This window comes from Cupressus sempervirens, chromosome 10, assembly GCF_028749045.1.
Source record: "Cupressus sempervirens isolate cs-2001-9-10 chromosome 10, ASM2874904v1, whole genome shotgun sequence".
In the NCBI taxonomy this organism is placed as follows: Eukaryota; Viridiplantae; Streptophyta; class Pinopsida; order Cupressales; family Cupressaceae; genus Cupressus; species Cupressus sempervirens.
In genome coordinates, this window is record NC_143127.1 from 777995189 (window position 1) to 778022829 (window position 27641).

Here is a 27641-nt window from a genome sequence, read left to right on the forward strand (position 1 = left end):
AAATATGGGCAAAGTCCTAGTAAAAAATGGATTACATCTAAGGTCCCTACATGTTCTTACCTCACTTTGCTACTCTTGAAATATTTTCATCAGAGTTATTTTTTATGCTTTCCTTGGAGTTTTATTAATACTTTATTTAGTTGTAGTATTATTAGGCTTTCTATCTATCTGCTCAAACCATAGTACTAGAAAGGTAGTCTTATTATTGTTAGATCTTTAGGTAATTCTACGATACCCAAAAAATCAAATGGAAGAACAAGATAGCTTCCACAAGAGATTGAGAAGAGAATTGTATTAAGATGCAAGAATAATAGTATTGATAACTAAAACTACTAGATTAATTAGACATTACATTGATTGATTAAATGTACATTATATTCCCCTTGTATGGGAAAGACAATTAGAGACAATAATAAGGAGAAGATAGCCTATCACCTACACAAAGTGAAAGAACATGTCCACCAAAGGTGAATCATCCTCCATGATGAGAATGATAATGTGATATGTACACTAAAGGTGGATTAAGATGATAATTGTCACAATATGGAGTGGAATTCTCCAATGCCATGCTTATTTGACATACAAACTCCTAGGAATATCAATAACAAACTACTTTGCAATTCATTATCCTAGATCTTAAGTAAATTGTAATTAGTGAATATTTAATTAGATTAAGATCTCCCTTAAGTGAACCTTAGGGTAATGCACTAAAATCAAAATACATGATGGATCCCTAATGCTAGGTCATGCTATGTATCCACGTACATTATGCAATACAATACATGAAATGAAATCTATCATAAAATGGAGGAGCGAAAACCTCATGGGAGAAACCCTCCCCCAAAAATATAGATGAAAACACACAAGACACATCGATTAATGGAGTAGTCAAGACCCTCCAAAAATTGCATACATCACATGTATATATAATAAATTGTCAAAATTGGTGAGTGTTTAAAGAAAAAACATAGTCCAATGACTACAAACAATAATTCTACACATCAAATGAATATATACCAAATAGAACTCTAGAAATGCTTCCTAGTCTTCAGAAGAGCTAGCAAGTGGAATCCAAATGAAGTTTAATGATGATTCCATGAACCAATCCACATCTAAATGAAAGGGGGAAGTAGATCTTCAAATATGCATCTTTTAAGATTGAATAGGTCCAGCCTATGTCAAAGAATCCATTATATCATCAAATTGAACAATGAATTATGAAAAACCAATTGAACAAGAAGAATAAACTCTGCCAGCCTAAAAAGAAGGTGTAGAAGTATCAACTTCAACTATGAAAAAATTATCATTAAAAAAAAAAAACAAAAATCCCAACAAGTGTATCTCCCAAATCTAAAATATGAAACTCTACAAACCATAAACCAATATCCAGTTAGAGGAAGCCCAATCAAAATGACAAATAGATTGTTTAAAACAATTATTAAATTGTATATTTTCTTTGATGTTATACAAAATGTCAAGCCTTACTAAGCAAGTCAATCTTAGCCAAGCTCAATTGCCAAAGGAAAGTTGGCATGAAACTAATGTTAACCGAGCTCACTTGGTTACTAAAGAAAAGTTTGCAAAATCTAGTGTTAATAATGTTTGCTTAGTTACCAAGGAAAAGTCTTCTCAAAGTTAGTGTTAACTGAGTTGGGTCAGCTAACGAAGGATTTTTCCTATGACAACATATTGAGTCTGATGGATTTATTTGTTAGTTCTAGCTAACTCAAGGGGGCATTATTGATTGTTTAAAAGTGTATTCAAGCTGACTTGACAAGGTAAATCATATAAGTATAAGGTCAATTTGAGAATTGAAGGAGAAAAATATGTGGAATAGAAAAAGATTAATTAAGGAAGCAAATTAGAAGGATATTTGCCAAAGGATAGACTATCTGAGTTAGTGAGCTACAAAAGAATAGTCTGATCAAGGAGGATCAAGTAATCATGCTAGAATAAAGATCTAAAATTAGCAAGATAGTTGTATCATCAATTAGGTCAAGTCATTGTTACTCTCTAATAATTGTAGCATTGAATCAAATCTTTTAACAAAGTTAGCCTAACAACTATTTGCCAAATCCTCTAACAAGGTGTCATTTCTAGATTGAAGTGTCTAAAGACCTCTAATAAGGCCACTCCTAATAGGGTGAACCAAATTCTTAGCAAGGTCACACCTAACAGTGTGTTTTATAACCTTTAACAGGGTTGGCTCCTAATACGGCTCACTTTAGAAGAGTGAAAAATAGTAACTAGTTGCAATTTGTGGTTTTCTGAAATTGGTTTTCCACAATAAAACTTGGTGTCTCATGTGTTCATGTTATTTACTTTATGTTTATGTAACTAAGTTAACTAAGGTTAATCAAATTTAATATCTTAAGTTCTACATATTCAATGTTTATCGAGTGCCATTACTTTCTAGTGTAAATTAAGCTATGTTGTGTTAACCAAGTGATGTTTTTCTAACTAAGTTATAATATTATATTCAGTTTCAATAGAGTTTTGGTTTTGGTTTTACAATGACATCTTAAGGTACTTGGATTTTTTTTGTGGTAACTGATTCACCCTTCCCCTCTCAAGTACTCCTTAACATTTCCAACATAGATATATCATTTAATGACTATTTGCAATCATCAACAAGAGAGGATTGTGTACTCTCAAATAGAGATGTAGGAGTGAAAAGATGACTTGTTGGAGCATTCTTTCTCTCAATATATACATTATAATTAATCTCACCTAATGTATCATCATCATAGGCAATATTATATGCATCACCAAGTGGAATGAGGCAATCTACAACAAGATTATCTATGAGTGGAGGACCATATACTGGATCTCTAAAATGCTCCCAAATAATTGTCCAAGTTGTGTGCCAAAAAAATATCACAAATTTTGGACTAAACCTTATAGTGTAAATCTGAAAAGAGAATCATACCATTTACTCCTTTAATATGACAATTTTTATTTTTCCAAACTATTTTCTTCCACTTTGTCTTTGGCTTGGGAATGAGTCCATAAAGATAAGGCAAGATATTAAGCCATCTAAAGTGTGTGATGTTTTCTTTTTCCCATGACTCATAATTATCCTTATTCAAATCTATTGTAATATGGTGTCCATTTTATCTCATAATTACATCAATGATACACTTTTCACATTACAAATTGATATCACAAATTGTTACATCCCATAATAAGGCTATAATAGACTTAGATCACTATGCAAAGGACTAGACTAAGGGCTATAAGCTACAATTGTAAGACTAAGATAAATTTTGAACACACTCTTTTTTATTGCAATCACTAAACACTAATAAAAAATAAGGAAAATAAAGAAAGGAAAACACTTTAGAAAAAAAATTGCACCAGAAAATAAGTTCATAAGATCCCAAAGAGAGTGTGGAAGTTGCACAAAAATGATTTGCAATTTTCAATGAAACTAAAGAATAGAGACCCAAAATCATCTGCACTACTGTATAGATCATGAAGTTCTACTCAAAACCCCCAAAATAAATTTTTCTTTAAAAAATGAGTATAATTGGAGATATTGATGTTTGAAAATCCCCTCTTTCCAAAATTATTGTTGTCGCACTTCCAAAATTCAAATGGCTTTTGATTTGGCCTCAACTATTTGATTTGGTGGAAAAAAAAATCAATTGAGAGGATTTTCAACCTCCTTAACATGATGCCAACCTCTAGTTTGCACCAACAAGCTTCAAATTTTAACCTACAATAGAGAGTCACAAAATACAAAACCCAAAACTTTCTTTGAATAGATTATGCAATGGTGATGTCCAAATTGTCAAATTCCACATTCACAATTGAATCAAGATAAGATTGATATTCTTGAGAAGAGGTATTTGCACCTTGAGGGATCAAATACCATGCTAAAGTTTTAGGTGATTCTAGAAAACTATTAAAATGAAATGAAAGACAAAATAACTTCCACAAGATATTGTTAAAAAAATTGCATTAAGATGCAAGAATAATATAATCAATATTAGAAACCAATGGACTAATTGGACATTACATTGATTCAGTAAAATGTACATAATAGGTCTCCTTATATAGAAAAGTCAATAAGAAACAATGTTAAGAAGAAGATAACCTATCACCCACACAAGTTGGAATCACATGGCCATAAAAAGTGGATCATATGCCATTATGCTATGATTTATGCACAATAATAAGGGTGATAATGTGATATGTGCACTAAAAGTGGATTAAGTTAATAACTACAACCAACTAGAGTGGAATTCTCCAACACCATATGCCTAGGGATATCAATAACAAATGAATATTAATGCATATCCTAAATAAATTTAAGTAAAATGTAATTAGTGAATATTAAATTATGCCAACAATTTATTATATGCTAGCAACTTAAATATTATGGGACTCTTAGAGGATATTGGGTTAGATCTTATTTCGATACATAATACTTTGGCTTAATTCTCCTTAAATATTATGAAGTGTCTACACCAAAGTTTTATTTTGCCTTTGTCGGTGAGCTTTTATAATAATTGACTTGGTACACTAATTTCAACCACTTTATTTGTTTTTTCCAACCCTCAAGATGGAAAAGATGATTATATGAATGATATTAATGTCACTGTATTTATTTTTCAACTAGAGAAATGGTGAACACTCACACCACTAGGGAGGGAACTATTAAACATATGGTATCAATAGGTCAAGAAGCCTTTTTTTCTAAAGAATTTATGTCATAACCTTTGTTACCTTTATCCTTTGAGTTATATCAACACTAGATATACTCAATTAAGAAGACTTGGCAATCAGGTTGTAATGGTGTTTATTGATTTTCTGAATGCCCTATTCTTTTATAAAATGTTTTAGTCTCATGGGCCCTTCACCCTTGATCTTTATTTAGAAAATATTACTACAACTTATTTAGTACAAGGGGTATGTCCAATTCCCTTAACCCCAAGTCATCTTAATGGCATTATATATCTTACTAGTTGGCCATAGATTTTTGCAATATTATCAATATATAGTAATCAATGATATATAATGGATATGATACTGATATGAGAATAAATAAAGATACAACTAAAATGATATGATAGTTAATGACAACCTCAGATATGATATAATGAATACAATTTGACATGTTTTGTACTGTCTATGCTTTATATAGTCACACTACTTAAAGATGTTCCTAAATTGTCACTTTTCTATATTACTTCATAACTATTTGATAATACCCTTTATTTTTGAATGAGCTCTATTAAATGATAATGGTAACAATATTATAACTCTATGACTCACTCAAAATTTCTAGCAACTAAATGGATAGGCTTTATTTGTAATACAAGCATTCAAATTTGTTGAATTTTCTTATTACAAAATAAATGTTAATAGTTAGTAAAAGGATTAATGAGCAAGAAGACAAAATAAAAGTTTAGTCAAGACTGGAATAACATGAGCACTAGAATTTCATTTTTTCCCATTATATTCAATGACGATAGACAATTCCTTACTTTTCTATGGCACATATTTGAAGCACTAAATAAAAAGATCTAAGATTCATATCTGTTTATGTTCTTTGTGTATGCTTAGAAGTTGAAGCTATATGAGGAGTAATATATCACAATGTTGTAACATGGAGATTGCCTCCATAGTGGACCTATCTTTAGAGAAGATTCTCAATTAAGTACAAAAAAGTTGTAAATCCTCATGATACCTATATCAATTGGCCACTATAAGGAAGAGTCATTTCTTCATTTTACTAAGTGCAATCTTGAAGTTGTGTAAAGTCACTTCTTATAGTGATCTCTGGCTTATTGATATGGGATAGGCATTTCCCAAAATAGATGATATTCCTAGACAACACCACCACTTTGGATATTTAGCATTTACCCACTACAATGTTTTATATGTTAAAAAAATAAAATAAAATTTTACCAACTTGGGGAGATGACTGACCAATTGTGGCAACAAGTTTGATAGGAGAAACAATAGAGTATTCTTGATCAACACTAAGAGTGGCACTCTATCAATACTAAGAACAACTCACTTGACACTAAACATACTTAACTTGGTTCAAAAAGGAACCAAGTGAGCTCAGAGAGCTCAGTCAGAGTAAGGGCCAAGGTAACTTGGTTAACAGAGTGACTGAGTGAACTCAGTCAACACTACTTGGTGGAAGAGACTCAGTTTACAAAGAGACCTAGCTAGATGACAACTGACTAATGTTCTAGTGTATCCACCATTAAAACATGAAGACAACAACAAAGACTTGCAACTCTATTTTGCACAACAATGGAACATATATGAAAGAAGAAAACAAAAATGCAATAAAAAAAGATACACAAACTTTCTTTCTTTCTTCTTTCTATTAAATGAAATCAAAACATTACAAATCTGGAATGTAAACTACAAACCTAGAAAACTTAAACAACTTAATACTACTTCCAATGATGAAACTAAGCTTGCAAGTATAAAGGGATGCTTTCAATAAGTATGGAGTAATCGTTACTTCAATGGGACAATAATTCACTTACAAACCATAGAGAGAGAGGGAGATCCAACATGCTACTGCACACTTTGATATTCCTCTACTATTTTTGCTCCACATGTTTCTTCTTCTGCTCTCTTCTCACTACTCTATCTCTCTTTTGAAATGTAAGACATTATATTCTATTTGCCTCCACACAAATTTTTGCATCTCATTTTAAAATTTGAACTCACCTACCGAGTTAAATGCTTTTGACCATTGGCTTATGTTAGGTAGGTGAGCATAAGGATCTAGGGACGATAAAATAATATTAAAATTTCAACACTCCCCCTTTGTCCTAAGATCATAAAAAATGCATCACTACTGATCCAATTGAACTACGTGAAGACTCTTTCTTAGGCACACATTACTTGCTATACCCAATGGCTTAGTGAAAATATCTGCTAGATATTACTCAGACTTACAATATTCAATTTTGTTTTATCCATTTTCCACTAGCTCTCTAATGAAATGATATCTCATATCAATGTGCTTGCTTATCCCATGAAAGACTAGATTCTTTACCAATACAATTGAGGAAATGTTGTCAAAATACATTGTGGTTCCATCCTCATGCTTTTCATTCAAATCTACCAAGATTCTTCTTAGCCAAATAGTTTACATGTTCCTGCATTTTCTACTATGTATTTAGCCTCTATTGTAGATTGAGCAACAAGTGGTGGCTTCTTGGATGCCAATGAAATTACACCTGAGCCCATATGAAACATATAACTAGAAGTGTTCTTCCTATCATCTAGACTTCCAACCCAAACACTATCAATGTAACCAAATAGCCTAAATTCAATATCAATAATATACAAAATGCCAAATCCCTTCATACCATTCACATATGTTAGGATCCTCTTTCCCTTTGCCAATTGGAATCCTTTTGAACTTCCATGAATCTAGAAATCAAACTAACTGCATGCATAATGTCAGGGTGAGTCACAATCAAATACATTAGGCTTTCAAATAAAGTCTTATACAAGGTAGGATTCACATTGCTACTACAATCTTCCTTGCTGAACTTTAGACCTATAGCTGTTGGTGTTGAGGTTTCCTTACTATTTAACATTTTTAATCTCTCAAAGATCTGATTTGCATATTTTTCTTGAGAGACAAAAATTCCATCATGCATTTGTTTGACTTCTATTCCTAGAAAGTATTTCAAGAGACCTAAGTTTGTCACCTAATATTCACTCTTCATGGCCTCTTTGAACTCACCAATTAGAAACTTATAATTTCCAGTGAAAATGAAGTCATCTACATACAATACAATAATCAAAACCTTATAATTTTATGCCTTGATCTAGAGAGTGGGTTCACCACCATTTTTTCTAAAGCCATTACTCATCAAATATGAGTCAATCTTATTATACCATGTCTATGGAGCTTTCTTGAGCCCATAAAGAGCTCTCTTCAACCTATACACCTTGTGTTCCTCACTTGGAACTTCATAACTAGGTGGTTGCTACACATACACCTCATCTTTGAACACTCCATTCAAGAAGGCAGACTTCACATCCATTTGATATACCGTCTATTTGTGTTGGGCTGCAATTGCTATGATAGCATGCACAATTTTCATTCTTGCAACTAGGGTATATGTAATCAATCAAACTAATTAAGTGTTTAGTCATACACATATGTAATCAATCAAACTAATTAGCAAAAAAGACATTTATCATACCAAAATTCAGAATACTCAAAAAATATAAGTCAAAACTCCCCCTATCAATATTCTTGGGTTTGTCACTTGGTTTTGATTGCTATGCTGCAACTTCGTAGACTTTGACTATGTTTTTTATGTTTCAAAAATAAATTTATAGCTTTGTTGTACATATATTTCCCTTTTGTATATATATAAATTCCCTTGATTTTATTCCTTATGATATACATTTCCCCCTTGACTTTGACACAAATGCCAAAAAAAATGCATATTTACAAGGTAACACCAAAATGTGAGAGGAAATCATTATGTATGTTCAAAATTATGGACATGGTTATATCCCAATTCTCTTACAAAACTTTGGAAGTATGCAAAGCTATTTGCACTTTAGTTGATAACTCCATCATATGGACAATAATTGAAAAGTTATTGTCATGGATTAATATTTTTGCATGTACAATATGTTTTTGCATTACATCCATGTTGATAATTATCATGCTTTGAATATCTACAAGTGTAACCCAAATTATGGTTTCTTCCCTTAATAATTTTTCCTATAAGTCTATCAAATACCTGATTTTCCCAAGATGTGCAAAACTGGTGCTTGGGTCAAGTGACAACTAGTATGCACTTGCCTTTAGATTAGTATCAATCTTAGACATTTTATCATTTATTTCCTTGGTGAAACTTGTAGTATCACTTAACTTCACAAATAAAGAAACAAGAATTGTGGACAATTCCACTTGATCAATGACAATCTCTTGTGCTCTCTTCTCCACAACTTTATTATCAAATTTTATTTCTGCCCTTTGCAGTAGTTCCTCTTGTCCATTCAATTCTTCATTAAACTTGTAAACTATGTCAAAAAAGTTGATCAAAAATAGGTCTCTTTTCAACAACCTCTATAATAAGTGCATCAACAAATATACCTTTAATGTCTTCAAGCACTTAATTCTTCTTCTTCTTTTCTTCTCTCATCTTCTGCTATTTTTTCCTATTCTTCCAAAGCTCTCCTAGAGCATCCATTTGATTAGGAGTAAGATAGGAAAGATCCCAATCTAGAATAATTATGTCTTCCTCAAGATCAATCTCATCATTAAAGGCTTCTACGTCTTTACCCTTTTCTTTATGAGCAGTAGAAGGAGTAATTTATTTTTCATTACTCAAATCCTCTATGCTTGGTTGAGGCTTAACCTCAACTATCATTGCACTGATTGTTGAAAAAATAGAAGCAAAAATAGTATCAATTAAATGAGAAACAACAATAATAGTAGGGATATTTGTAATACCTTGTTGAGACTAGGTTTGGCCTACTTCTAAAGAATGGAGCCTGCTGCTTGGTACATGAAGTGGTGGTTACAACACTTGTCATTACATTTGGTAAAATAGATCCAATGGTCAATTTAGTGTTCAGTGGAACTATGTTTACTCCAATTTCCTGTCACTCAATAACAACCTTCTCTGAGCTAGATGATACTAAGGCATTTCTTGGAGAGTTAGGAAGGGAGACCCTTACCTCTATTACTATATTCTTAGGATTATAATCTTGAATGTTTTGAATTTTAGGTATATCTTCACTTACTATTTGATCCTGCTCATCCTCATTCTCAACATCTTTCTTATCATCATCTTCCTCATTATCAACATCATCTACTTGTACAATTTCTTTAGTTGGCTATGCAACATGTAGTCCATAGACGTTCTTCCATGTGTTCATATTGGATTGTACAAATGATTCAATATCTTTTGGCAAAATCAAGAGTGCATTGAACTTAGGTGTTAGGTTTTGTTCATGCTTGGTCAATGCTTCCTTCACCTCCTTGTCAAAAATATTTGGCATTGTCTTCCTCAAGGTTTTTTCCATGATGTCTTTAACAATATGTATAATATTGTCCCATCGAGGTGCCACTTCCTTGAGTATGATATCTAGAACTTGACTCTTCAATTCACTTGGAGAGTACTTCTATTTAGCCATGTTTGCCACTAAGGCTTCTTAAATATCTTTTTGCTCTTCCTATCTCTTGGTATTATACTTAAGGAGTTTGAAGTATGACATACCTCCTCCTTATGTTAGTCTTCTTAACCTTTCTTCAAATTTAGGAGTAGACATTTGGAAGGTTACTTTTTGCTCTTCTTCTTCTTCATCTTCATCTTGAAGCCTAAGTTTCTTCCTTGACTTAGCAAGCCTTCTGGTAAAGAATGCAGGAGAGGACCATGTAGATTTCTCTGTTACAATTATTTTTCCCTTCTTCTTGGTAGGTTCCTCTTCTACTTCTTCCTCTTCTTCTTGTTGCTTCTCCTCTACATCTTCTTTTTCAATGTCATCTCCCTTGCCTTCTGTGAGGAGAAGAGGAGAACCAAATCTATTCCTTTCCTTTTGAATATTTTCAACTTTCTTCCTTTCTCTCTTTAGGGCGTAAGGAATCTTGATTTCCAAAGAAATCATTGTCTTTCATTCCTCATATGTACCAAAATATGGTGCCTTAGGATCCATAGGCTCATTGAAAAGAGCCTCAATGATATCTCCAGTGTCATCAATGTTTACCTCATAACCAAGAGGTTTTACCCATGCCACTCTTGACCTAACTTCTTCAATGTGTACTTTGTCACTATCAACAAGAAAACATATATGTTGTTCATAGTCATCAACTAGCTATTTGGGAATTTAGAACCTGATAGATGCATTCTCTCCTTGAATTATTCAAAATATGCATCAATGATGCCCTTAAAATTATCTCCCATATAAGCTATAAATTCATTTATCTTATATACAATAGGTATATCCTTCTTCCATACTGCAATGCCTTTGGAAGAGAATAAATTATGAATGTAAAAGAATAGACATGTCAAGAGTGATCAAAACTTACATGGATTAGTCTTTGACACTCGAACAATCTCTATATTTTTCCTTAGCTAGTTCAACAACAACTTGGAAAGGTCAAATGATAAATTTTTTTTAACCACCTTGAATATTAGGTCAACAGCTTCACTCATAACCCTATTAGGTTGACTAGGGCTATAGATTTTGTGAGCAATCACATCCATCCCAAACTTAATTTCCATGTCTATAACTTCATTAAGTTTCATGCCTCCTCAATCCCACTTGGTAAGAGTCTTTTCTGCCAATTCAACCCAACCAAGGGTTTTTGTTGTCTTTTCATTTTAGGTCACAGGTAACCTGATAATCCTATGAATCATCTTCTTTGATGTCTGAATAGGTTGATCAAGCTAGAATTTCATGTTGTTGACTTGACTCAAGATAAATATAATCCACTTTCATTGAAATCCCTTGTCATGTGAAAAACATGTGTCAAACCCTTTGCTTCTAAATGCTTGTGATTGAATTTTAAGTTACAGTCCACATACAACACCTCATATGCTTGATTTAACTCAAAAGTAACCAATTCCTAAATCAAATGATATAATGAGCTAATGCCATGAATTAAGAGTTCCTTTGGAAGGATTTGTGAGTATGCACTGATTGGGTCTAGTTTCTTTGTCATTTCTGAACAAAGTTTAAATGTTGGGGTTTCACGTTCAACACCTCTAACAAACATCTTGGAACCTTTCTTTTCTTTTCTAGTGGATCAAGATGCCATTAAACTCGGTGATGCAAGGATAAATCTTTGACAAATCTACTTTGAATCACTTGGGGTCTCAAGGATGCTCTTCTCTATTTTCTCTAAACATTTTGGTGAAGACAAAACCTTTCATATCTTCCTTTTAACCAAACTCTATCTTTAAGTCATCATTAATGTCTCATAATTCAAACAACTCATTGACAATATATTCAACTTGGAAGATACCTTTGATCTTCAACTCAGTAACCATACACTCAATTAGGTCTCTTAACTTGGTACATGTTGTCAAGATTTTGTTGGAACTCGAAACTTGTGAAGTGAATCCAAGCTTGGTTAGGTCATGCAACCCAACCTTGCTTGGTAACATCTTGCAACTTGACCTTGCTTGATAAGGTATTTCAACCTAACCTTTCTCTATAAGGTCTTGTAGCCTGACATAGCTTAGTTTTTAGAAATAAATAATACTAAGAGGGGTGGGTGAATTAGTATTTTAAATATTTTTGCCGACAACTAGATATTATTAATTACTTTACAATATGCATATGAAAGTAAACCAATAATGTTGAATAGTATAAACAACCATAAAGAAAGGGAGATCACAAGACCATATTTTGTTAACTAGGGAAACCCCAACCAGGGGAAAACCGCGGGGATGAAACCCACTAGATAATTCACTATATAGAGGATCCGATAAAGGATATTGACCCTATTAGGAGTCTATGAAAAATGTATAGTGTCTTGAGTTCCTATTAGGAGACTAGGCCTTGTTAGAAGCCTCAACCCTTAGGATTTTTTTCAACCCTATTAAGAGTTGGTGGATCATATACAAATGTGCGCATGAAGAGCCCATTGCCCTAACATGTAACTATACAATTGAGTTCTTCAAGAGAATAGATATACATACAAAATTGTATCACTTGTTGTACTTTGGAAATCGTCTAATTATTAGTTCTTCATACAATCCTTGGTAGACTATGCATAATCTTCCTTTTAGTTTGCATTCACACTCACATATAATATATATCACATATATATTGCACATATCACACTTCACATACTTTCTCTCACTTGCTTACTCATCCTCAAAAACTTACACTTTATCTTCACAAATGAAGTTCTTTACTTATATCAAATATATTAATAAATTCTTCCTTTGTCAGCTCACAAATCATTCTTAGAGTCAGCTCATCAAGAATTAATAATCAAAACAATTATTCAAGTTGATTAACTTATTTTGTTGACATGCTCTATTCTACACTGTGAAATCATTGCATCATTGTTTCCTTCATAACTTGATCTCAATAGCTTGTATAGACACGTGTACTACTATGAATTATCTAAATGTCATCATTCATCTCTCATTTATTATGCAAGAGAATATTCGAAAGGAATATTCCACGATCCACAAGTCTTGACATACTGTTGTAACATTGTTTAATACTTAGACAATTTTTCTTCACAAACAAATATGACTAAATTGCAAAATAAATGTTTCCATAAATGAAAACTATATATCTCATCTTATTGACTTTGGCCAAGAATGTCTGCGTTGGGTGTTTGCATGCGATTGACAAGCTAGGGCAGCTATGCCCTAGCTCCTTTCAGTGCTTTCTGTGTGTGCGCCAGAGGGGGGAGGTGTTTCAGCCTGTGTGGGGGAAGGCATCTAGTCTAAAACACATTTTTTCATAGGCAGATCTTTGTTGTTGGGTCGATCTATGAGTAGGGGGGATAGTGGGTCGTGTAGTGCTTGGTAAGTGGTCTGCTACGGTGATCACTTCAGGCCGGTGGTAGTATGTCGAAGGGTGAGCCGTCAAGGGTTACTCTTGACATCATCTTGCACGATGCGGAGGACATGCATCTACCAAATCAAGGGGCGAAGGTGTTTGATAATGCCATTTTTTCTCAGAGCTCGGGAGTTAAAGCATTAAATCCATCTAGCAATTCCTAGATCACAAAGATAAAAGGGGGCCTGGAGAGATGCAAAGAAAGACCTAAATTGGTAATCCCTTATGAGATGATTGCTGAGGATGTGGAATACAATTCAAAGCATTTTCTGTATTGTAAATTTTTGGGTTTAAGAGTGTCACTTCAATTTCTAGAGAACTGGGCTCAGAGAATTTGGGATCCAAAGGGTGAAATGGAAGTCACGTTGCTAGCAAACAACTTCTTCATGGTTACATTCACCTGCATGGTAGATCATAATAGGGTATTTGAGGGTGGGCCCTATATTTACAACCAGGTTGGGCTATTTGTTAAGCCATGGCATGTAGGATTTAACCCCTCTAAGGAGCTCTCGAATCAGGTCCTAGTGTGGGTTCGGCTACCCAAATTTCCAATAGAGTGTTGTCGGGAGGATGTTTTCCATATGCTCACTTCGATGTTGGGGAAATCAGTAGGGTCCTCAACCCAAACCCTTGGTAAGAGGGTTATGACTTTTGCTCAAATTTGTGTGGAGCTAGATTTGAGTAGACCTTTGCCAGATGAAGTGGAAATGTGCGCAGGGCCACATTCTTGGGTGCAGCAACTTGATTATGAGACCCTTGCCTTTTGGTGCCGACTTTGTCATGAATATGGCCACCTGTTGCATAGGTTCCCAAAGGCCAAGTTTGTGGACCAGTAGCCTCCGCCCCCTACTCATAAAAATCTTGGTGCTAACAAAGGGAAGAAGCCTAATTTAGGGGAGGAAAAGGATGCTGAGGGCTTTGTACAGGTTAAGGTTCACAATCGTTATAGAGGTCAAAAGAGGACTTTGATGGAGAGACAAGAGGAGGATACATTTAACAGATTTGAAGTCCTAGATGAACTAGGGCAGCAAGAAGTTAATCAAGGATTTAGTAGCATGGATCAATTGGTTGCAGAGCTCGATCAGGAGATTGTCTCTTCCGACCCTCCTCCTGCTCCGTAGGTCGAACCTGCTATGCCTATGGTCACTGATGGGCAGGCAGGAGCTTAGGTGATGCTGGGGTTAAATGTTGATCAGGGATAGGAAGTAGTGGGCGCTGCCCTTCCTACACGGAGTGTTGTTTTGGATATAGATAAGCATGGCAAGTCTTCTCCTCACTTGGGTATTCTTCAAAAGGATGGTAAGAAGGGGGTTTCTGAGAAAAGTGGTAAAAGTGGGCGTAAGAAGGACTTGGAGAAGATTAAGATAATTGGGAAGAATCTGGTGGAGTCAGGAGGTATCAAGACCTTAGATTCTCATTTCTTGGCTCCCCAGAAATGATCATTATTTCATGGAATATAAGGGGCTTGAACATCGGCCCTAGACAAAAAGTTGTTCGAGAAGTGGTTACAATTCATTCTCTTGATGTTCTTTTTCTTCAGGAAACCAAATTTTCTATTGAGAGTATGATGAGTATAGCTCCTAAATTGTGGAAGAATGGTCAATGTCAGTGCATTGGAGCTCAGGGGTCTTCAGGGGGGGGGGTAGCTTGCCTCTGGAACCCATGAAAGAGCCAACCTATGTGGTGGATTTCCTTTAGATCATCTATTTCCCTGGTCTCTCTGTGCTATGAGTCAGGAGAGTTTGTTCTTCTCTCCAATGTCTATGCCCCTGTTGAGCTCCAAGGTAAGATCCTTACATGGAATAATATTCATTTTGTTCATAGGTTATTTCCTTATTTGCCATGGATTATTGCTGGAGATTTTAATGCTATATTAGATCTCTCTGAGAAATGGGGGGTATTGCAAGACTTGAGCCCTCCTCTCTACTTCTTCGAGATAACATCTCAGAACTCAATCTCATAGATATCAAGCCTAGTAATGGCCAGTTCACCTGGAATAATAGAAGAATGGGAGACAATTGCATTTTTGAACGATTAGATCACTTCATGGTTTCCTGTTTTTGGGTGGGTGGATTGTGGTCACCCAGGTTTGAGATATTAGACTGGAGAGGATCGGATCACTAGCCCATTAAGTTAGTTATCTCCTCCAACTGGCTACCTCATAAGCCACCTTTTAAATTCTAGCTTATGTGGTTAAGGGACCTAGATCTATATGTCTATGTAGCTGAGTGGTGGAAGGTTGGTAGACCTACCTTTGGTACAACAATGTATACTTTTGCTAAAATCCTACAATATGTTAAATATTAGCTTAAAAGATGGAACAGGTATTGCTTTGGTAATATTTTCCAACAAAAATATGCAGCCTAGGCTGACTTGAATGATATTACCAGGTTGTTAAGGGAAGATGGGGTGTAAGAATATTTGTTGTCAGAGGAAGCTAGGGCTCTGAAAACTTTGGAGGAGTGGGAACTGAGAGAGGAAATCTATTGGAAACAAAAAGCTCGAATTGAATGGCTTCAAGAGGGTGATAAGAATACTACTTTCTTCTTCAATTTAGTTAAGGCCAAACAACATGGTAACTCTGTTTCAACCTTGGTGAATGATAGGGGGGAGACACTCTCTTCTTCTCAGGATATTTTCAATGAAGCTGTACAGTATTTTGAGTCTTTATTTAGGAAGGTTTCACAAGGGGACTCAGTTGAAGAGGCCCAAGTCCTCTGTTGTATTCCTTCTTTAGTCTCTTTGGAAATGAAAGAGCATCTTATGAGGGCCATCTCTTTGGAGAAATTGGAGGAGACTGTTTTCCAAATGAAAAAAGGAAAAGCTCGAGGTCCAGACAACTTTTTGATTGAGTTCTTCTAGGAATTTTGGGATATTATTAAGATAGATTTACTGGCAATTGTTCAAGAATCCCAGAGGAACAAACAAATGCTTCGGGCTCTGAATTCTACTTTCCTTGCTCTCATCCCCAAGGGGGAGGGGGCTGATCGGATAAGTCAATTTCACCCTATCTCTCTTTGTAATGTTATTTATAAAATCATATCTAAGTTGATAGCTAATAGGTTAAAAAAGTGGCTTCCAATGTTAATTTCTGAAGAACAGAGTGGCTTTGTGAAGGGATGCCAGATCCTAGATGGGGTGGTTGTGGCGACTGAGACTATTCATTCTATGGCCAATTCAAAAGACAAGGCTATGTTCATTAAGTTCCATATGGCTAAGGCATATGACAGAGTCCATTGGTCATTTCTCCAAAAGGTTTTGGGTGCCTTTGGTTTTGAGGAGGAATGGATCCAGTGGGTTATGAGTTGTGTGAATTTGACTTCTTTCTTAGTCTTGATTAATGGGGAACACTCTAATCTCTTTGGCGCCTCTCAGGGATTATGGCAGGGCGATCCCCTATCTCCTTATTTGTTTCTTCTTTTGGCAGAAGGTCTGGGTCGATTGATAAAAAATAATGTTGAAGGGAGCTTTATTCAGGGCTAGCAATGGGGAGGAGGTCTTCTTGTATAGTCTCACCTACAGTTTTTGGATGATACAACTTTGATGGGCATGGCTACCATTCGGGAGGCTTCTAATATATGCAAAGTGTTGGATGTTTATCTTGCTGCTTTAGGTCATTTGATTAATGAGGACAAATCTTCCTTTTTTTTCTTTAACACTCCACCTTCTATTCAGAGGAGAATCACTCATATTCTCAGATTCCAAATTGGAAGTCTTCATGTGCTCTACCTTGGCATTCCTATCTTTGGTGCTAGGTAGTCTAAGGATTCTTGGCAGGTCATTCTTGACAAGTTTCGGGCCAAAGCTACTCATTGGACCCATCGCTGGCTATCCTTTGTTGGTCGAGTCCAACTAATTCAATTTGTTTGGTTCAAACTCTGCCTCTCTATATGAGTATGGTTCAAGTGGCACCATTGAGCTTTGTTAGGGAATTGGACTCCTTAGCAAGAAAATTTTTATGGGCTGGTAATCTTTCTTCAACCAAGTGGAGTCTTGTAAAATGGAAGGTTGTATGTAGCCCAAAATAGTTTGGTGGTCTTGGTTTATGACAATCAGTGCTAACTGGTACTGCTTTGGCTGCCATATTGTATTGGCATTGGTGTGTGGAAAAGGATCAGGTTTGGGCTAGAATTTTGTCTCTAAAGTAACTTCCAGGGATCCCCCATAATGATATCCCTCAGTATCGCTTGTGTGGGAAAGGCTTTGTGATTTTGAGTACTCTCAAGAAAGGAGCTGTGCTCATTAAGGGTGGCTTACATTGGATCTACAAAAGTGGCTCAGAGGCTCAGTTCTAGCATGATGCTTGGGATGAGTATCCTCCCCTGGTTGTTTAGTATCCTCATTTGCGCATGTTGGCTCATAGTTTCTTTGATGCTGGATGGTCAAGAGTCTGTGACTTTAAATCTTTTTCCCCTCAGGGTCAGCTAGTGGAGGCGAGGTGGAAGAATCTAGAGGAATGGCCCATTTTTGGTTCAGAAGTGTAGCGAGCTGAGCTCCAGTACATTCTTTCAGGGTGAAACTGTAATGCCCTTAGGGGTGATGATGTGTTGGCCTGGTCCCCTAATCCCAAGGGCATGTATACTGTTTCCTCTGGTTATCAGGAGTTGCTCCCCCAATAGCTGGTGGGAGGGGAGGTTCAATGGTGGAAGAAAGTTTGGAGTCAGTTTTCTTGGCCAAAATGTAACTGCTTTACTTGGACCTTGGTTTGGAATAGGTGTCTGACTTGGGACAATATTCAGAAGAGGGGTTTTTTCAGCCCATCGAGATGTATCCTTTGTAGTAGTGAGGAGGAAGACTCTATGCATTTGTTCTTCCATTGCTCTTTCACTCTACAGTTATGGGATTTCTAGAGGGATGTTTGGAAATGCCCGTGCATTCACGCTTCCTCTCTGGCAGATTTTTGGTTGAGACTGGGGAGGTCCCTGTCCCTGGCTCCCTTCTTGCAGGATGTTTGGTATATTGGACCTACCTTTTTGCTATGGCAAGTCTGGCTGGAACGAAATTGGAGAATATTTTGGGGAGAAGCTTTGGGGATTTAGCAGGTTTGGATTAGAATTTTGGGAATGATTTAGGACACAGTCTTAGCTAAGAGTGAGGTTGTGATGCCTCTTGAGAGGGAGGATGCTATAATGGTTGACAAGTTTGGAATTCTAGGAATTTCTCCAGACTCTGCCTGTGCTAGGAGAGGTAGAAGGGAGAAACATAAAGTTCAAAGGATAGGGAAATGGATGACCCCTCCGGCTAGCATTTTAAAAGTTAATACTGATGGTTTGTCTAGGGGAAATCCAGAGCCTGCTGATACAGGTGGAATTGGTAGGGATTATTCTAGTAAGGTGGTTTTTATATTCTCAGTCAATAAAGGGATGCAAATTGTTAATAGAATAGAAGGGTTGGCTATTCTTTATGCTTTGTAGAGGGCATTTTCTCTTGGGTGGCGTAAGGTGATTTGTGAATCTGACTCTCAAGTTCTTGTGAATCTTCTACTTGAGAGAAAGTGTTCGGATGTTAGCTGGGAGTTGTCTTTGATAGTGCAACAGATTTTACAGGTTAGTTCTATGTTGGATTCAGTGTCTTATACCCATATTCAAAGGGAGTGGAATAGGGCAGCTGATAGTTTGGCAAAATGGGCATCTGGAAATATAGATGGTTCACGGATTGATGAGTGGGAGCAGCTGCCAGGTGAGCTATGTAAAGATTTGGAGAGGACTTTGACAGAGAATGTAAGTGGAGTCAGGGAGAGTTGATTTTGCTTCTACGATTTTTTTGTGGTTTCTAGTGTTTCCTGGGGTTCAGGCCCTGGTCTATTCTATACTGCTTTGATTTCTTTTTCAATAAAGTTTTTACCCCTCCTTTCTCAGAAAAAAAAAAAAAATATATATATATATATATATATATATATATATATATATATATATATATATATCTCATCTTATTTGATTGATTGAACATATTCCCAACAATCTCCCCCTTTGGCATTTATGGCAACATATTAGGAAAATTGGCGAAGTCCCAAACATGCTATCATACTAATAAAAAACAAATAACCATACTATAATAAAACATTGTATTCATGTTTTGAAAAGGATTACATCACTTATAACTTTGATTACAAACTTTTCTTGAAGCAAAGCTAACTACTACACTTTGATATATAACTTCCTTTACAATTACAATTTTCCATATGTCTCCCCCTTTGACATCAATGGCGAAGGTACCAAAAAAAAAGGAAAAAAATAACTGTCAAAATCTGGTAGCTATATCAAAACTTGGAAAAAAAATCACTAAATTTGATTTTCAACTATGCAAGGTGTTTCTTCCAACTATCTTTACGTGCATTAGATACATTGATTAGTGCACATAAGGCATATGTGGCTAACTTTTCTATGTTTAAATCTATAGCTACAAATTTGTCATATAAACACTTTGCTTCCAAGCATTCCGCCAACTAATTTTCAAGCAATGTTACCTATGGGGATAAGTGATCTCTAAAAAGAGTAAATCATTATAGAGCTTTCTTATTTTCTGCTTGTAAATCCATGATGCTATCATGAATAGCTTACATTGCATGCTCAAAGGTCTCTAACTTCTGATTCTATTTTAGAAAGTTGTCAGTGAGTGTCTGAACTTAAGTTACCTTCTCTTTGAATTTCTCATAAAAACTTTGAAGATTGATCTATCCCAAGTTGCACTTAGCATAAACCTATTTTCCCTCTTCAATATGTTCAATGTTTCTATGACATTCCTTATATTTGTGCACATGGTATTAAGAAGTTTACCATCATGCTTTGTTTGTTTGTTTATCATGATCAAAATCTTTATAAAAAATTGGTGCACATTGTTGAATGTCTTTTGGTGTACCCACAGTATTCATTGTCCTTTTTATTCTATCTACAACTGAAATCAAAATCTTTTCAATGGACTTAATTGATTTCTTCTTCTCAAGAAATTTTCTCAAAGAAGATATGAGATTTTGTGCTTCATCTTCTTCATTTGATTGTATAGCTACTACTAAGACCACTGCTACTTGAGTAGGTGGTGTAGATGGTGTTGTTGTTGTTGCTACTAAAGGCACACTCGAAGTAGTTGCTTCATTGTTAGATTCAACTTTCTTTGCAAAAGCTGCATCTTCTTCCTTAGGTTTTGGATCTTTTACTTCATCATATGAGTTGCTATAATCTACAATATTGCCAACAATAATAGCACCAAAATCTTTGAATGGGTTCTCAGTTCTATCAACTATCACATTGGTGTTATCTACTTGCATAGATTCACTGCCAATTGTAATATGTGGTGAATTACTGGAAATAGATGTTCTAGTTGGTTAGTCAAAACTGTGGGGTAGACTATCTATAGGACTTTCTTCCTCTGTTTTCTCACATTCCATAGGTATTTGGCTTGCCTTCTCTAGCTACGTATTTTTCTTAGGCAGGTCAAAGCACAAACCCGTGTCACCCTTTTGTGAAAGAAAAGGCTAACAAAAGTATAACTATTCACCTTCAATGATATAAAATTGGTATTATTATTTAGAATTTGAAAATGAAGTAATCTAAGGAAATGTGTAGAAATTGATCAAATTGAGGATTATAATTTTTAACAATTATTTGGATTAAGAATTGATATATTTTAATAATTTTTATAGATAATATTTTAGTTGTTGAAAAATGCTAAAAAATTAGGGGTTTAGTGCCCACAACAAAACTATATGGAAATAATCTTATTTCCCTTTGATCTCAGACTATGTTATAGATAGCATATATATCTAGTACATTTTTAAAAAAAATTGTCTTAAGACTTATATTTCTACTTTTATAAACATTCAAATTTTAACTCACCTAAAATTGATAGTTTTTTATGTCCCACTAGATTTTTCAAAAAAAATCTATCCTAAGAAGAATAAAATTATACAATCTAGAAGAGAACTCTCTACTCTAGAATGTCATATAAGTTTTAAATTTTAATGATATGATTTACTATTTTTTTCTTTTCAAAAATTTACATCTTTTCGAGTGTTAAAATATGTGCTTGTAGATTCTTTTAATTATAATATACTATATCTATTTAAAACACTATAAACTCTATATGATAATATTCTTGACTTTGGGCTCTATAAAATGGTGTTTATAAGATATTAAAAATATATCACAAAAAATATTAAGAGCTATTGAAATGTTAGTTTTCTAAAATAATTATATTTTTTCAGTAATTGGACATAAACTAGTATAAAACATGAATTTAATAGGCATTTCCAATTGGAAAAGTGTGATACCTATTGGAAATAATCAAGATGAGCAAGGTTACTGAGATGGGAGGGGTGAATCAGTAACTCTAAAACTTCAAGTCAATTAAGTATAATAACATATTCACCATTCGTCCATCTAATCTACTGCATGCATGAAAAGATAAACATTCATAACGCATGAACACACTGATTTGATGACCCAAAAACCTTCCAATTAGAAAGTAAAACTAGGATGGGGATGATGCCCACAAAACTTTAATACTATAGTATAAAGTTGGCCTATTAAGGCTTACAATGATCACTTCTGGTGATCTGCCCTATTAGGAGCAAGTAGGATTGCTAGATCTATCTTGTTAGAGGATTTACAAACATACAATAAAGTATGCACTATGTTAGGAGATTTACAAAAGACTATTAAGTCTACCTTATTAAAGGATTTACAAATTGATTCACCTATTAGGATGAAGCAGTGGACCTAGTTACAACTGATTGCTGATAAGATCCTTTATGCATTGATCACTTGATGTGATAGATATAATTTTTTTGTATCTATGTTGACCTTGTTGTATTCCTCTATTCTTCTGTTGATTCTCTTTTATTCTTCTCAAAATATTGCAATTCAATGATACACAACATTTTTTCACCTCTTAAAAATGATATAATACATTACATATATACCATTCTAATATTTACACTAGCAAGGTCAGCCAAATAGAACTGAATCAAAACATTAGTAAGTCAGACAGATAGTAGAAAACTCGGGTTCCTCAAGTTGACTCGATGACCTTCTGATACTCGGCATCCACTACAATACACTACATCATCATGCACTTGGTAAGAGTAGAGGAACGGTCCATACTAATGACTCTTAAGTAGCTTGGAACTCGATAACCATTGGTGATTTGGTGAATATTGTGTCACTTGGTAAAAATTGAATCCATTGATAACCTTCTTCACTTGATAAACACTAATTCCTTCATTTAATTTGTTCACTCGGTAAACACTAAGTCCTTCATTTACCTTGATCACTTGGTAAACACTAAGTCCTTCATTTACCTTGATCACTCAGTAAACATTGAGTAATTCATTTACCTTGATCACTCGGTAAACACTAAGTCCTTCATTAACCTTGATCACTCGGTAAACATTGAGAAGCTCGATGACCACTAACTGCTTGAAGAACACTATTCTGCTCGGTAACCATTATGAACTTGGTAAACACTGCTAAACTGCCCATATGCTCAGTTTCTAAAGGAATGCTTGGTATAAACTATATACTGAGTGATGAGCTCAGTAAGAATTTAGAATTGAATAATTGTTTGCAGTAATGAAAAATATACCTTAATTCCAAAAATCTCCCCCTTTGGCATTAGTGAGAAAAACACTTATTAGCTAAAACTTATATACAACATCTAACATACTAACGTCTGATTCTACTAAATATACATGGCTTCCTTACATATAACTCCCCCATACAAGGTATTTACATGAGTTATATGACTTTTATTCACAGTATCTCTTTGTCCCTTTTGTACATTTATCTCACCAATATCCTAAGTATCTCTTTCTCCCCCTTTTTCACAATAATGCCAAAGAATAAAATAATGTATTTACATAGAGACACCAAAATGTGAGATAAACTCAGAATTTACCTTGAGAATGAGTTGTAGAGTCTTATCCCAATTCTCTTACAATATTTTGCATGTGGATAAAGCTACTTGAACTTTTGCAGAAAGTTCAATCACATGGTCTGCAATAGAGAAATTGTTGTCATGGATCAATGTTTTGGAGTATGCAATATGTTTCTGCATTGTGTCCATGATAGGAAGAATCATGTTCTGGATATCTAGTAGTGTAGATCAAATCCTTCCTACTTCTATAAGCAACTCTACCTACTTCTCTGACAAAAATTTGATTATGAGGTGATGAGATGAGCTTGAACTGGGGTCAAGCTTTAGCTTTTGTGCACTTGCTTTTATATCCTCATCTATCTTATTCAATTTCTCTCTTATCTCCTTAGTATACTCGGTAACATCACAAAGCTTAGCAAAAAGAGATGTTACATTATTAAAAGAGTTTTCAATCTTGGCCAAAACTATGGTTAATTCAAGTTTTTTTATTGCTATATGCTAAGCAATGTGCTCAAGCACCTTATTATCAAACATCTTTTCTACCTTCTCCATCAACTTTTCTTGACCAGAGATATCCTCATTCAATTTATTAACTGTCTCTTCTAATTGTAAAAAAATGTGTTGAGAAGTATCAACATCAACACCTATAGCCTCAGTAATAATATTCTTTGCTCCTTCAATAATATTAAACTCTCTATCTCTCTCATTTCTTAGTTGTTTATGCTTTGCCTTTAGTTCTATGTGTTGATTGAGCATTCTTAGTTCATCAACTAAAGCCGTATCTATATCTATCTTGGGAATGATAATTTCTTCATCCAAGTCTACATCCTCATCCATTTTCTTGCCTATGTGCTAACATCTTTTCCTTTGAAAATAGAGACAATGGTTGATGAGGCTAGACTGGTTGTCAAAACTGGAATAGAACCAACTAAAGGAAGATTGAGAGAAGTGCTAACTGTATCCAAAATTGATATAACTCCCAAAATTGATGTGCATACCGGAGTATTCACAATTGGAGAACATACTAGTGCAAAAATTGGTGCTAATGTAGCTGATGTTGACATAATTGGAGAGCAAATTGGAAAACTTACTGTACATACTTCAGGAGGATTTGATATACCTTGTGTGCTTGCTGCTGCAATGGATGACTCGATAATTGAAGAAGTTGTCTGGAGCTTGGTAGATGAAGTGCTTGGCACTTGCATTGGGAATACCTAGAGCTGGGAGGAGACTGGTGAAGATTGAGTAATTGATGTGGTTGTAGTGCTCACAATCTCACTAGTGGAAGCTATCTCTATAGTAACAGATTTTGGTGAAGTGTGAGAAAGAGATCCAATGACTGTTGCTGAAATTTTCACTAGTTCATCCTCTTCTTTGTCTTCCTCATTAGCTTCTTCCTCATTTTCTTCTTCCTCCTTCTCCATTATCAAATCTTGAAGATCTTCATCAGTTACATCCATGGAGATAGAATCATTACCTTGCTCATCATCCATATCATCACTGCCATCATCCTTGATTTCAACAGGTTCATCACTTGGCTTATGCAGTTTATAAGTATCATTCCAAAAATTATTTGCATTCTTAACAACTGGTTCAATATTCTTTAATAATATGAGACATGTATTGAATCTCATATTCATTTTTCCTTCGTGATCCTTCATTGCCTTTTTGATTTCTGCATCTGTCAAGCTAGGTACCAGTTCTCTCAATTTTTGTTAAAAAATGTCTCTAATAGTTTTCTTGGTGTTCTCCCATATTACCTTTATTTTATAAAATAATATTGTATGAATTTGGGAGACAAATTGGTTTGGGGAGAATTTCCAAGTTCCCAACTTCTCCATTACCAGATCTTCAATTTCCTTTTGCTCAGTAGGAGTCCTTGATTCATACTTTAAGGCTTTAAAGTTGTTGATTCTTGCACCAATTTTGAGTTGTTTTAGCCTATCTTCAAATGTGAGAGAAGGCTTGTTAAACACAACTTCACTTTCCTTATTGTCTTTCCTTGTTCTTCTTGAAAATACTACTTGAGGTTTGGTAATGACTACCCTACCTTTCTTCTTCACAGGCTCTACCTCCTTTTTTGATTCCTCTTTTTCAGATTCTTCTTCTTCTACATATTCATCTTTTCCCTCGGTAAGCATAAGAGGGCCAGTATCAATTTTTAACTTAGCAATTTTCCTATTTCCTTTGTTAATAGCATGAGGCAGCTTGATTTCAAGTTCAATTCTTGATATTGCCTCATCATAGGTACTGAATGTTGGAATATTGGGAATGGTTGGCTCATTCATCAGTGCCTCAATTATATCTCTTGCTTCATCAATATTTAGCTCATAAGGTAATGGTTTTACTCATGCCACTAAGGGTATGACCGCCTGTATATACACTTTGTCATAGTCAACCATGAAGCATACATCATCTTTATAGTCCTCAACAAGCTTAGGGGGAATTCTAAACCTATTGTTCATCCTCTCTTTGAAATCTTCAAAATAGTTATCTATTACTTTATCAAAAAAATTTCCCATTTCTGCAATGAATTCATTAATCTGATACAAAATTGGAACATCCTTTCTCCATACTACTATACCTTTAGAAGGGAAAAAATTTTGTACATAGAAAAATAAACAAACTAAAAAAGACCTAAATTTAAAGGGGTTGGTCTTTGAGGTCCTTATAATATCCATGTTCTTATTTAGTTGTTTCAATAGCACATCTGCTAGGTCAAACTCTATGTTCTTCTTCACAACATTATATGCTAAGTCCACAGCCTCACAGGGCACACTATTCATTTTGCTTGAACTATAAAACTTGTATGCAATTACACTAATTCCAAATCTTAGCTCTATATCTAATACATTGTTAAGCTTTAGTCCTCTACCATCCCATTCAGCTAGGGTTAACTTATGAAGTTCATCCGGACTTAGGGTTTTAGTGGTTTTGGATTTGCTCATCATTGGTAAACCAATGATCTTATGAATAATCTTTTTTGTTATTAAGACGGGTTGCTCTAACCACAACTGACCATTATTCACATGGCTTAAAATTTATCTTATCCATTTCATTTAAAAGTTCCTTAGCAAGTGTGGGATATGGGTTAAACCTTTGGTTTCCAGATGCTTGTGCTTGGGTTTGAGGGTTCCATCCACACATAACTTAGCTAGGGCACTATCCATTTCCAATTTACCAATTTCCAAAATATTGCAGTTAAAATGAGTACGAATATCATTAACAAGAAGTACCATTGGTGGAATTTGTGATTGAGCTCCATGTGAGTTGAGCAATTTAGCTATGGTGGGAATGAGCTTGAAGCTAGGTGCTTTCCATTCGACTCCCTTCACAACCATTTCAGAGCCCCTCTTCACCTTGCTACTGCTGGTGCTCACAGATACCATTGCGGCTCTATGAGTGAATGATCTCATAAAACAAATTCTTCACTCAAAAATCACTTCAAATCACTTGAACTCACTTGTGTGCTCTTAGAAATCTCTTTGCTATGTATATTCTAAATTCATGGTAAAAAATGAGATCAAATTCTGCCTTTTTGATGAAAATTTTGTCATTAATGCTTAGGTACGAAGGTAGCTGAGATGACCTAGGGTTTTTTAGATAGTCATCAACTTACTCGATAAACCTTGAAACTCGGTGAACAAACAAAACATTTTATATTCTTGACCAAGCTCAATTAAGTCTGAGACCAACCTTGCTAGGTAGATGCATCACAATGAACTATGTCTTGTATCTAAAATATTAATTTTTTATTTGTACTCCTTCATTCTAGAACTTCTTAGGATATAGCTTGAAGATGCAGTACTTGATCCTCCTTGATGAGTCTAATTAGAAATGGTGGATTCACCCATTTCTTGAGTGGCATTGCCATCATTTGAACTTTCTGGTTTAGTAGATTTAAAAATCCACTGTTGTCTCATATGTTTTTGAATGTTGTTAGCTTTGGCTTTCTTTTCATCTTCAACTCTTCCTATGTTCATGCAATTCTTGGATATATGACCAAGTTCGATACATGTATAGCATTTTATGGTAGTAACTTTCTTCCTTAGGTGATGCCTTGTGTAGTTTACTCCAATGAGTCCATATTCTCCACAATAGTGACATCTGCACCAAGTATTGTAGTCCCAACGAAATAATGTTTTGACAATATGTTCTGCTGGATTTAATGATTTAGATCTGCACTTAGATGCCTTGTGACCTTGTTTCTTGCATTTGTGACATTTGCC